The sequence below is a fragment of the Onychostoma macrolepis genome, chromosome 06 (assembly GCF_012432095.1).
Source record: "Onychostoma macrolepis isolate SWU-2019 chromosome 06, ASM1243209v1, whole genome shotgun sequence".
Taxonomy (NCBI): domain Eukaryota; kingdom Metazoa; phylum Chordata; class Actinopteri; order Cypriniformes; family Cyprinidae; genus Onychostoma; species Onychostoma macrolepis.
Genome location: NC_081160.1, coordinates 32946481 through 32958890, shown reverse-complemented (window position 1 = coordinate 32958890; position 12410 = coordinate 32946481). Strand labels below are relative to the sequence as shown.

The following is a 12410-nucleotide window of genomic DNA, read 5'->3' as shown; positions in this document are numbered from 1 at the left end:
GACTCATTGTTTCCAACTGGTATTACTAACTCCACAAAAATCTGTAAACTTGATCTCATATTATGAAAAAAAAAAAATTTAAATCTCTGGAGGCGTCACACTGCAGAACTGAATAAATGAACTAACAAAATATTACAAACTGTACTAACAGTAGGATGCAAAAGTCTTCCAAGGATGCCCATGAGAAGAGTAACTAAAAACAAATACAGAATAGATATTTTTGGTTTATGGCCAAAATCTTTCTTTGGTGTTTAGCCAAATTATGAAATTCAAGTGAGAAAAAAAAAAACTTTCTATGCCAATCACAGTAATATTACACTTGTCAGCAGCCCACATACATACAATTACATGTTAACTGAGAATATATTCATAAAGCAAATAAATAAATGTACAAAAATATGCACTAGTTAGACACTCAGTACAGCACATAAACTAAGCCTAGGCACATAAATCAGTGTTATTTTAGCATCACTGATATTAGAGTTTGTTTTTGAAATAGATATTTTTTGTTTTCATTTTAATTTCAGCTTATGGTTAAGTAATCGTGTTGTGCGTTTGTCATATTTACTTTTTTTTTTTTTTTTACAATAAATGTCTATATAGATTGTATTAAGTTTTACTTATTTTAGTATTTGTAACAAAAAAAAACAACAACAATTTGAATGAGAAATTATGCTTTGGCAACTAGCTGAAATAAAGAAGTTTTTATACTTATTTCAGTTAATGCTTATTTTATTTTTACTTCTGGATGGAACAGAAAGACAAGGAACAGGACATGCAGACATCAAGGTACAGACATCTGTAAAAGCAATGCTAAAGCCAACTGCAAACTAGGGATGCACCGAATGTTCGGACAACCGAAATTGTTCGTCCAAAAATAGCAAAAAAAATCTCTTCCGGTGTTCGGCCGAATAAGCGAAAAGACCGAATAAATTGTGGTTGATGCTGGTTACTATGATGATTGAAATCGCGATATGGCCTCAAATGATTAGTAAATAAACTGCAGAATGTTATGTTTTCTAACAAACACACGGATTGCATGTATTCAAACAGCGCTGCACGAGCTCGCGGTGCCAGGGTTCAAAGTCCAAAGCGCGAGGAACATCTGCGCTAAAATACTCGTCATTTGCTCAGTCTTTTTTTAAAGACGCGTGACAATGTGATAAGTGCGACAAACATCTTCCCAAATTCGTAATGAGAATCATTTAAATATCTGCATGCTGTTGTCAACAAAAAGAAGCACTAAGATCTTCCTGCGGGTTTCTGCCAAAATAAAGTCTAAGAAAAAGCAACAACTTCATCAACATTCATAAATGTTAGTATTGTAATTTTACTGTTGTTCTGTAAAATAAAATAAAAAAATAAGACAATAATGATAATAATAATTACCCTACAACCGCTCTATACATTTATTAGAACATTCACAATAGTGTTCAAATTGGGATCTGTAATATGTTTTAAAAGAATTCTCTTCTGCTCAGCAAGGCTGCATTTATTTGTACAGTAAAAAAATACATGCCTGATTCAAGAAGGGGGTCTCAAAAATGGCCAAAAAAAAATATTATTTTAGTAACTTAATTTTAAGTTAAATTGTGCTTTGTTGGTATAATGTCTGACAGAATGTTAAAAAATGTTCAGTGTTAAGTAAATATTTTTAAATTGTTTTGTAATTGATTTTTTTTTTATTATTTGAAAAGCAGGACAAAACAGTAAAAAGCACATTTTGTCCATTTAATTTAGGCAGTGGTGAAAAAAGGGAAAAAAAAGAAAAATAGGCCAACATGGGGGAAAAAAATGCGAAAAACCGTGTTCGGTATTCGGCCTTCGGCACAGTGTTTCATTTTGTTCGGCTTCAGCCAAGAATTTTCATTTCGGTGCATCCCTACTGCAAACCTATACTGATTTTAAAGAAAAAGCATTCCTGTCTTAATTTGACAATGAACCCAACACCTTCTGACAGTGTGTTGAGTGCCGTGTTTGGTCACCACCTGACATCCATGTGAAATCTGTGTAGCAAAGCAAAAGCAGCCGGGAAGGACTGTGACAGTAGGTCAGAGAATCCTGTTCAGCGTAGCTCTTTATCACGGATCAATAGAAACTGGAGATGCGTGTTTGTGCTGTCGGTCTCTGTTGCTTTTACTGTCCATCTCCAGCAACAGGACAGACACGCGCCTCATCCGGTCATCATTTAATCATCCTCACGTCAACACAGGATTTTCTGAACAACGTTTTCTGTACAAAAGTTTACAGCAACCACATCTGTCAAACCTTGTCTGAAATACACACTAAAAACTAAATAATATAACAGGTTCAGAATAACATGAGGATTAACTATTGCTTAAAATTTTGGATTAAAAAATGAATTTTCAGTTTTAGCCAAATTGGTTTTGAAGAACTAAAATAATGGATTGAAACAGTGATGTTCAATTAACGATTCTCCAGTGATGCATTTTGACCGTGTCAGCATCTATTTTGTGCACACGACGTAGATAAGCTACAAGTAAACTGAAAACTCTGATTTTTTGAACATTTACAAACAAGCAACATTTTAGTATTTCAGTTCCTTTCACTCCACAACAAATTCTTTAAATTTATCAGTATTTGGAAAAGGAATAATATAACACATAAAACAAACTAATTACAGTGGCATTCATTAGAAATAATGTTTGTTATAAATTCCATGCCTAAACTAATTTATTTACAGTGAAAACGCTGTGTGGGAAACGCGCTATACAAAAAAACATGGGCTCATGTAGCTATTTCAATTAATACAAATATAAATTATCTGAGAAAAAATAAAAATAAAAATAGTAGCAATTCTGAGAAAAAATGGTTTCAATGTTAATCCTGTTAAACTCCAAAATAATTACAAAAAAAAAAAAAAAACCGCAGGTAATGCATTAAATGAAACATGAAATTTTGAAGCAGAAAGACTGAAATAGTCTTTTCTTGTAAAAAAAGTACTCCAACATTCTATAGGCTACATACTCTAAACAGAGTGTGTGTTTTGCACGCTTGAAGTTAACTGCAACGTATATGAAGTGAATAAGTTGCAGCATGTTTTACATTACTAAAAAAAAAAAAAAAAAAGTTTTATATTCTGGAAGCAATGGTACCCAAACTTTCCGTTTTGGTTTGCGACTAAACGAAAACTTTATTTTCTGTGCATGACTCATTTTTGAAAGCATGTAGTTTCGCACACACAGAGAGCCAATGAAACCTGGTGGAGTCCCTGTCTGTCTATCATCTCAGCATGTCTCTGTCCCATCTTACGGCAGATAACTGACGGTTATCCTCCGTAAGAGCGGCGATTCTAAGCATCGCCCCCAGTCACTGCCATCCAGCAACCATTAATAATTCACATGCAGAAATCCACAGGGAAGCAGAGGGGAGGTGGTCGTGCCGAAAGCACAGAGGGAAAGAGCTGAGGAAACACAAAATGAGGACAGGAACAACAGATGAGCGGGAATTAGAGAAAGAAAGGTGTAAGATGAGGAAGGAGAATCTAACAGCATCATGAATCCGGGAGGCGAGATGAGATGAGCAGGAGGGAGGAGGCGCAGCACATGCTCGCTGCTCCAGCAGGCGGCTATAAATAGCTCTTCAAATCTCCCAAGAAAAAAAAAAAAACACAGCGCTGCTGCAAAACCAACACAAGACGGACCGAAACCACACACATGCACGCCGTAACACAAGCACAATCGCTCCGACACAGAGGCCGGCGGCGGATCCGGGGCAAATGGCACGTTAAGGTTCACAAACGGCTCCTTATCAATATTACAGCAGCCCTTCCAGCTAAATATGTGCGAACACCCGCCATCTCATATGTGGGAGGACTGCGCCAAACGCGCCCGCAAACGCGCCTTCCAAGCGCATTACAGTCCGCGGCACAAATGCATCCTAATGTGTTTGAATTACAGCGCAACTTTAGAAACACACCTCGAGATCTGGGCTGATTATTAAAACATGAAGCCCGTGAGGCGCGTTTCATCAATCAGATGTCAGATGCGTGTGTTTATAACTGTGGACGGGTAATTAATCTATCAAGGCGTGATTATCTGCCAGTCTTCAACAAGTCCAGATTAACAGCCTTTATCTGACGCTTGACTCCAAGCGAATGTGTATTAAATGATAAACGACAAAGTTGGTGGCGATGCAGCAGAGATTTCAACAGGTAATAACACTACAATGCCAGCAAACATCTGACAGAAACGCTTTTGCCAACAATAATTCATTTTCCAGATCAGAATATGCAGACTTCACTACATTTTCTTGGGGAAAAAATGCACAGAACAGATTGAAATGTAGTGAAATGTGTTGACTGCACTTCATTCGTATTGACAGCTGAGAGAAGGGCCGCAAAATTAAGTCAATTCATTATTTGCACAATTATTTATGTAGTGCTTTAAATACAGATTCAAAGCAGCTTCACAATAATAAACAGTCTTAATATTGCAAAATTCATCAATTATGAAACGCATTCAATTTCAGCCCTAAAGCAGCTTTACAGAAGAGAAAAATTAGCGTTCCATTTGTCCCTATTGTATACATTCACCACGCTATCTAAAAGAAAATATGGTCAAATAAATGTCATTTTCATGGTGTAAAATACATTCAATCAATATGCATCAAATGGTTATTTATATACGTAAATCCACATGAGTGTAACGGCAAGAGAAAGCAATAGAGACGTTGTGAGAAAAACGAATAAAATTACAGCAAAATCATTTAGATTTTATTTGTAGTTACTGATTGGCTTATGAACTAATATAAACACTGATTCATAACAGTTCAAGTGTTGCAACATTTAACAAAAAAAAAAAAAACAGCTAAATATCATAATCTCAACTTCAATAATAATAATAATTCTATTAGGCTAATTCAATTACAATTACAACCAAGAGTAAAAATAAAAATTGTCAAAATTGTGAAGTCCTTAATGAGAATATCAAATTAGCTTATTTAATAATAAAAGTATAGAACTTTATGAAGTTCTAAAGTGAACCAACAGCTCAGCTCAGAATGCGAGTACATAGCAGCACATATATTCAATAAAAATAAACAAAACCAATTTAAAGCACAAGGTTTACAAGAAGAATCATTTCATTCGTATTCTACATGACATTGCTGAAGTATTTCTAATGGCTGACATACATTAAGCATCTCACCGCTCTTCATTTAACCAATGAAACCCTTTTCAAAACACCGATATTTAGGTGATTGTAGATAGGGTTGTAACAATCTGTAACGATGACGGTTTATCACGGTTTGAACGTGCACGGTTATCATACCGTAAACATTTGCAAATCTACGGTTTAAAAAAAAAAAAGACTAAAAAAAACTCACCCATACATATGCAACTTATTTTCGCTCGGCTGCTTCACTCTGCATTCACTTGGCTGCTTACACACACACACGTACAGCAGAGACAGAGATTATATCTAATCTCCATCCCCACCCAAAAAATTTTTTTAATCTGCAGTATGGGAATACTTTGGATATTTAATTTTTTTTTTTTTTAAACGAACGCGGGGATGTCCTTGAGGATGGATCCAACTTGCAAAAATGTGAATGCAAAGTGGCTGCAAAAGCAGGCAATACATCCAACATGTTTACTCATATTTGCAGACACCATCCCAACATGTGCAGATAAAGGTGTGTCGCATTTATAAAAAGTTATAAGTTAAGGCCGTATGATTTCCGTGAAGCAGAGGGAATCCCGGTGCAGTCGTGAACATGGAATTTACAGTATAACAAGGATGTCATGTAAAAAACGCACAATCAGATGGATGGATAAATCAAAAGTAGATATGATGTGTCTGTGAAGCGCGAAGAGACTTATATCAATAATCAGCTTGTTTCTGCATGTCTCCGAGTGGCGCTGTTTTATCTACTACACACTGCACGACACTAATGGTGTTTTCAGCACCTACATAAACATCAACAGAGAAAACCTAAATAAACATTTCCTAGTTTTATTTGAGAAAAACCATCGTCAAATACACTCTGAAACTCAAAGGTCCGCTACAACCCGTCAAAATAAAAGTTCGATTTAACTTGAAATTATGACAAATATATTAGCATTGTACAATGTACTTCAAAGTTATAATAATAACAACAACAATAATATTTTTTTGTAATAGTGAATTTATTTAAACATTATTTTTAAGGAATATCATGTTTGTCCATGTTTTAACTTAGTATAGCCTACTGCAGAACTTTGGCAAAAATAAAAGTTGTTAAATTTTCAATTGATAACATTTTAAAACATTAATTATGTGTGATATAGATATGCATAAGGTGCATAGCTTTATTTTTAATAGTTTTTTTAAATAAAATGAAATTTATTATTTTTTTCAGAAGGAAGACTTCAATACTTTCATTAAAATGGTTTCAAGTTTGTTGTAAGAAAGGATTTGTTCACTCAAATAACTTATTCTTTTAAGAGTCGTTGTTGCTGATAAGAATTATAGTTTAATATATATTGTGATATTTTCTGAGGCGATTATCATACCGTGAAAATCTCATACCGTTACAACTCTAATTGTAGATCAGCAGGCCTCAGCGCAGCAGAATTCACCGACGCTCCTCAGCAAACACAAAACGCTGATAATTAAGTGTTTCTGCACTCATGAATAATTCAGCAAAGATTGATTTTCCCATTTCTGCACTGGTTTACTAAAACAACTACGCCTATCTACTGTATTAGTGACAACAGGAACAGAACATCTTGACCACAAAGCTTGGACGTCACTTCTCAGGACGATCTGCCTGTTTATATGACAGCGACAATCACAAACACACTCAAGACTCGTCCAGGAATTTTAAACCAACACTAAGCATTTCTTTCTGTCATGCAAAGCCAAACACAAGCATATAAACCTCAATGAAAAAGACTGGATATCAGCTCTATTCTGAAAGACAAACTCTATGCTCCTTTCACCAAGTACACATGGACACGGATTGAGTGTGATTGATGGTTGGGTGCTGACTTCTCAAAGCTCAAAGCAGCTTTAAACACGACAAACCTGACGAACTGACGTCATAACTTCTGCCTGAGGCTGCGTTTCTAGGCGTGAATCTTCAGCTTTTCATGAAGTAAATCCGTGTAAATATCATGAAGTAGGGTCAGTCGCTCAAACAACACTGTGATCTGACAAGCTTGATTTAAAAAGCAGTTTTAAAGTTTTGTTCTAATGTATTTCAAGGGAAACCTGCTGTGACGGGATCTAAAGCATCACACACACTCAAGATTTCTCAAGAAATCCGTCATAACATCTCTAACCTACACTAAACATTTCTTTCTTCCATGCAAAGCCAAAAACAAAACTCAGGCGTCATGTAAAATGCTACTTGTCGGACAGGAATTTCCTTGCAAACCTGCTTACACTCTTAAAAATAAATGCTCTTTATTGGAATTGATGGTTCCATGAAGAATCTTTCAAATCAATGGAAACCTTCCACTGCACAGAAAGTTATTAAAAAAAAAAAAAGGGAAAAAATAAGAAAAAAATTACTTAGAGGTTCGAGGAAACTAAAATTGTTCTTCCAATGCACTGCTGTGGAAAAAAAAAACTTTTTGGCACCTTTATTTTTTAAGAGTGCAGGACAAGCGCTTTAGAAAATAGACAAAAAGGATGACCTGTTGCCCTTCTGAAAATAATATTAAGATGCTGCATTGTGCACAATTACAGACTCCTGAAGCGTGCACTTGGTGAAATACAACGTTTGAAGACATTGCACGGAAAATCTGAGCATCTTGTTACTCAAAACATCCTTTTGTTAGCTTCAGTAAGTACATTGTGCATAACTCATATGAGCAATCTTACCTGATCAATACATTCCTACTCCCATTCTGAATCCATTTCATCAAGCAAACAAAACAACTGAGCTCTAAAACAAGAGGAAACTATGCTGGACATCTACTAGACTACACTTCTAAATACTTCCAAAGGAGGCAAAAGCATTATAGATTCGTGACAGAAGGTGAGATGATCCTCAGCTTTACAATAAATAAGTTTGTATGACTTCTCCACACGTGAATTACTAGATAAGTATTCATACAAATCTTTTATACTGAGCAACATTAAAGGAATAGTTCACCCAAAAATGTCAATTCTGGCATCATTTACTCACCCTCAAGTTGTTCCAAACCTGTACGAGTTTCTTTCTTCTGTTAAACACAAAAGAAGATATTTTGAGCAATGTTGATAACCAAACAATTGACGGTAGCCATTGACTTCCAATTGTAGAAAAAGCGCGATGACCCCTACACTTTCGCCACATCTTGGGGATAAACAAGAGTCTCTAGTAAAACATCATCTTTTGTGTTCAGCAAAAGAAATAAAGGAATACATATTTGGAACAACATGAGGGTGAGTAACTGATTTTTCAGTGAACTATCCCTTTAATTAACCTGATGAATTATACTAGAAATAATCAAAACTACAAACATGCATTAACCGCATCAACTTCCACAAGTTTTCTATATCTGCTAATCTCAATTTTAATTTTTCAGAGCCAAGCACTGATTCAACAAACTCCTGCCTGTTGTGTTGCTCACATTATGTATGTTTATGAATGAGTACTGTGACATTACCACATTTACCATGGTACTTAAACGGTAAGTGTTACCATCATGGTTATGTCCAAAACAAAACATGGTATTATCTCAGCACTTTCTGTGAAATATGATAAAAGCACCTGCTATCTAGGTAGACACTACAACTTCGTGAGCGTCTAATCCGTTTAAACAAGAACTTGCATGACATCTACTCACTAATGTCAAGCCCAAAAGAAGTATTTATGTCCCGTTCACACCAGGAACTATAACGTTCTGTTTATTTACAAATGAGCTTTTTTAAAGTTAGAGGATTCTGATTGGCTGTCAATGTTTTTACAGTTCATTAGATGGAAAAAACGTTCTAAAAGTGATTCTGTGCTATTATCACTACAGTTGTGGTGTAAAATTAGAACGATTATTAAAACTTTATTGTTCTAGTTATCGCTTTACATGTTGTTCTTGGTGTGAACGGCGCTTTAAACGGAAGAACTCTGTTCTGATGAGTTTTAATAATAAACGCGCCACACGACGCGAGACATCTAGAACGCCGCCGTTCAAATCAACGTCAACCGTAATAAGAACGGCACCGTTCTGCTTCTCACGAGTCAGTGCAGTCACGCTTTAAGTGAAGAATTACACATTGCCCTTTCACTGACTACTTCTGTGAGCTTTACTAGCGACACACGGAGACACACACATCGATACCTGTTCCATTTAAAGCGTTCAAACGCGAGTCACTTACCCGTTAATCCCTCGCGTTCATTCAATACGACGAAACAACACTGGTCCTCGCTGTAGGTCGGCGTTCTGGACGCGTTGTGGCGTTTTTGTCGCGTTTCCGATGATTTGGAGTGAATATTTACCTCACACTATGGGTTAATTAATTAGCCTGTGGCGGCTAAGCGAACGCGAGCTAAGTCAAAATGACAATCGGCCGCCTCACGAACTCGTGAGCGCATTACTGCCGCTCAGGATGGGTTAGGTGAACATGTTTAAAGTGATAACCCACCGAGCCCCCCGGTAACCGAATAACGACAGCCCGCTGCCGCTTAACACCGTTTAATCGCCTCCAAGCACGAGTTCGCGGCAGCTCTCTGTCAACAGCGCGCAGCGATCAAACAGAACTTGAGTGGGCGGGGCCGTGACGTCAGAGGTAAACCGTAGAAAAAGACCCCAACAAAACAGAGTTTGAGAAACACGCGGCTTCTGAGAGCAGCGCGAGCCCTGGTCTGCATTCTCAGGCGTTCGTGATCAGCAAACGGAGGAATTAAATAACGGGGGAGCGCTGAAACAAGAACGCTGTCTCTTTCTGTGCTTTACGTCACAGTTCCATGTGTTTGTGCTTACAGGAAACAGAAGATGGCGCTGTTGGCATCGTTTCAGTTTCAGATGAAAATGCAAACAAGGGTTTAAAAATAGCCTGTATTCTGTAAGAGTAAACCTCAAAATCACTGTCTGTCTGTCTGTCGTATATACACACATATATATATATATATATATATATATATATATATATATATATATATATATGTGTGTGTGTGTGTGTGTGTGTGTGTGTGTGTGTGTGTGTGTGTATATATATACACATGCGCACGTGTGTGTGTGTGTGTGTGTGTGTGTGTGTGTGTGTGTGTTTAACCACTTTTATATTTTTCAAAACAAAGCTTATATTTTATCTATACTTTATATCTCTTATATAGGCTATATACACATACATACATATATGAAGAGTATCAGATGCAAAAGCCTCTCTCTCTCTATATATATATACTGTATATATATATATAATGTTAAATATAAAATATATGCTATATTTTGTGAAATGACAAAAATAGAGTATAGCTTTATATATACTGGGTAACACTTTACAATACGGTGCACAAATATGCATTAAATAATGCTTAACTAATGCACAGATAATCATGAGTTAATGTATAACTCATGATGAACTAAACCATTTATTAATGATTACTGCATAATTAACATATGAATTTACTTCATTAGTTAATAAAATAAGTTATTAGGTAGTTAATATATTATGACGCATTTAACAATAACATTTTATTGATTACTTTAATCCGTGAATCATATCAAATGTTCATTAGTTGCTGATGCAGTAATCATTAATAAATGGTTTAGTTCTTCATGAGTTACACATGAACTCATGATTATCTGTGCATTTGTTAAGCATGAATTAATGCATATTATTGTCACCGTATTGTAAAGTGTTACCATATACTGTATATATGTAGGCTATATATATATATATACACACACACACACATATACGTATATATAGCATATATAAATATTGCATAAATAGCAATATAAATATTGCATATATTTTATATTTAACATTTTATGCTCTTATGTAGTATAAGCCTATAGTAAACTGAAAAAACGGTTACGGTTTAAGGTGTCCTTGTTACAGTGTACTTATACATTTAAGTACTGAGTAATATTAATTAACTACATGTACTTACTATATGTGTGTACTTGTACTAGTACTACATGTGTGGCAACATCGTCTCATATTATTGATGTTACTGATGAGGTTTCTCTTTGTCTATTTTTATTTTATTTAAATTTGAAGTGTTGCCTTTCTTGGCAAGGGACCATTTGAAAAACAGACTATAGTCTCAATATGACCACCCCTGGTTAAATAAAGGAATAAAAAAATAAAAATAAAAAATATGTTTACTACTCTGGTACATTCTAATATTTCAGTACTTTTCTACAAAGCAGAGTCTAAATTAGACATTAGATTCATATTGTTCATGATTTTACATTTAAAACAATGACAGTGTTTACGCAGCCTATCAGTCAAATCGAAGGGCTGGAGCTTGTGGTTTTTTCCGCACATGTTGAGATATCAGACGAGCGACGTGCAGATCCACAGCCTAATTTCAGTGCATGTGTCCTATCTGTCACTTGTTGATCTTTCTTCTTTTTCTGAGGTCAGGAACATTCCAAATAAAGCACAGAATGAACTCACGCTTCACTTTCACCTTTCTCCTATATAGTGTGACCTCAGCAGATCAGACTGTACCTGCACGTATTGATGAATTAGGCCTATTTCTTCTCAAACACTGAGCCCTTTAGGTCATTTTGTGGGGTTATTTTCACAATCTTGGGTATTTTTGTGCGACTCATCTGCTGGATCGGCGGTCGGGTCAGTGTCACTGACAAACTGATGCGTTACTATCTAGTGCGCTGGATAAAACTGGATTGGTTTGCCAACGGTTGTTTTGTCTCCTGTTCTGAGAAAAACATCATGAGGGCCATTAAACCTCGTGCATTGCTTACTAGTTAGTCAGAAATGTTACTTTTTTCAGTTAAAATTTAAGTTTTGTTTGTAAGCAATATGAAAATAACCATTTTATGCACCATTCTAATAAACATGAACTGCAATTTGTTGAAGTGTAAGAACTGCGATGCAGCAATTTATGAAAAACCTTTACTTTAAGTGCTGGATAGTAACTGATGTCATGTGGATCATGTTTCCAAAAATTACTTTTTTACATTTTAAAATACTCATGACAGATTACAGTTACTTTTTTATGGATTACATGATTACAAGTTTAAAGCATTTTTCTGATTTAATTAATTATTAGCTTCATATCCACTCACAAACCCACTTCAGTTCTTACATTATAAGCCCAGTTTGGGAAACCCTGGTGTAATGTAATGTTTAATGCACTTTATGATGTTGATATATTAAAAAAAAAAATGAATATATGTTCTTTCTCTTTGTTGTTTTATATCAATATGGTATACTTTAATGGATAGTTTAAAACATCTAAAAGTAATCTGAAAAGTAATCAGAATACATTACCAAAAATGAGCA

At 35.5% G+C, this 12410-nt stretch overlaps 1 protein-coding gene across 8 annotated transcripts in view; it reads right to left on the bottom strand.

Moving 5' to 3' along the window:
* The window catches only part of LOC131542496 (R3H domain-containing protein 2), an 82113-nt gene extending 72396 nt beyond the window's left edge, over positions 1-9717 (bottom strand). For 3 of the 8 annotated variants that reach the window (XM_058779242.1, XM_058779243.1, XM_058779244.1), the window contains exon 1: positions 9306-9717. The gene's annotated coding sequence lies outside the window, so the exon portion shown is untranslated. Of the gene's footprint in view, positions 1-8136; positions 8174-9305 lie in introns of all 8 variants that reach the window. The other 5 variants (XM_058779245.1, XM_058779246.1, XM_058779250.1 and 2 more) reach the window with 3 other exon arrangements.
* Between the last annotated feature and the right edge of the window lie 2693 nt (positions 9718-12410).